Genomic DNA, 1,186 nt, shown 5'->3' with positions numbered 1-1,186 from the left:
TACAGTACCTGTCTCGAGTGTGACGGCGTGTATCCAGTGTAGGTAAGCATCCACCCGGGTGTACACGCCTGGTTTGAGCACCTGGCCACACCCCTCTCCCCAGCTGACCACGCCCACCAGCTCCCACGTGTCTCTCTTGGCCTGACACACCAGCGGACCGCCACTGTCGCCCTACATGGACAGATGGGTTGTAGTAAGTGTTTTACGGCACTTGCAACACAATAAGGTCATATCAAATGCCGAAGAATATAAGTGAGGCAGCGTGGAGGAATCAGGCTCTCGTCAATTTTTGGGCATGTAGAGTTATTGGTATCATATTAAAACTTGTTCACTTGTCCTTATTTTGGTGAAAATAATATCCATTGATCTTGAATACAAGTCGAGATATTTGCGAAAGAAGGAGGTGGGGGTCACTTGTTTTCTGAGGTTAAATTAGTGGAAAAAATGGCCTTCAAAGATTAGTTATTTCCTAAGCTTAAGAGTCCGTGGTAACTGAAAATTTACATTTTTGTGCTTTTAATCAACGCTTTTCAGAAAAATCCACACAGAAATGAGTTTTTTAATGGGGATGAAAGGTGTTGAGCCAAAAGACAAAAATTTGATAAAATTTCACAAACCTGCGGAAAAATGCAAGTTTCTTTACTTTGATTATTTGAGAGTCTGATTCCACCACGCTGCCTCATATTTATGTAACAAGAGAGTAATGTACACAAAAAAGAAGGTGTTTAGTATGTGTAGTATGGAGTTTTATGGTGCTCGTAACTGCATAAGGTCATATGAGCGCGCAAGTCACTTGGTCCCCACCTTACAGGCATCAATCTGACCAAATTCGTAGCCCGCGCAAAGCATTGTGGCCGGTTTGAACTGGTCGCCATATGACGTCATACACTTATCCTGCTCCCAGATCTTGACCTTGGCGTGGTGTAGGATTGAGGAGAATTTCGCCACAGCCACTTCTGGATGTGGGAAAAAAAAGAAAAGATGTTGAGATCTGACCTGCAACAGACTTAATTGGTCGCCTTTAAGCATAAGGGGGCTATGAACTTAAACCATGCATCAGAATAACATTCAGTGAATATCTAGCTTAAGATTATTATTGTTTATATTGTTGCTCATTTATATTATGCATGTGATTGTAAGCCTACGTGTGGTTGCATGTGTGTGTGTGTGTGTGTATATATATGTA

Source organism: Aplysia californica, unplaced genomic scaffold (assembly GCF_000002075.1).
Source record: "Aplysia californica isolate F4 #8 unplaced genomic scaffold, AplCal3.0 scaffold00324, whole genome shotgun sequence".
NCBI classification, from domain to species: Eukaryota; Metazoa; Mollusca; class Gastropoda; order Aplysiida; family Aplysiidae; genus Aplysia; species Aplysia californica.
Note: the sequence above shows the minus strand (reverse complement) of the source record.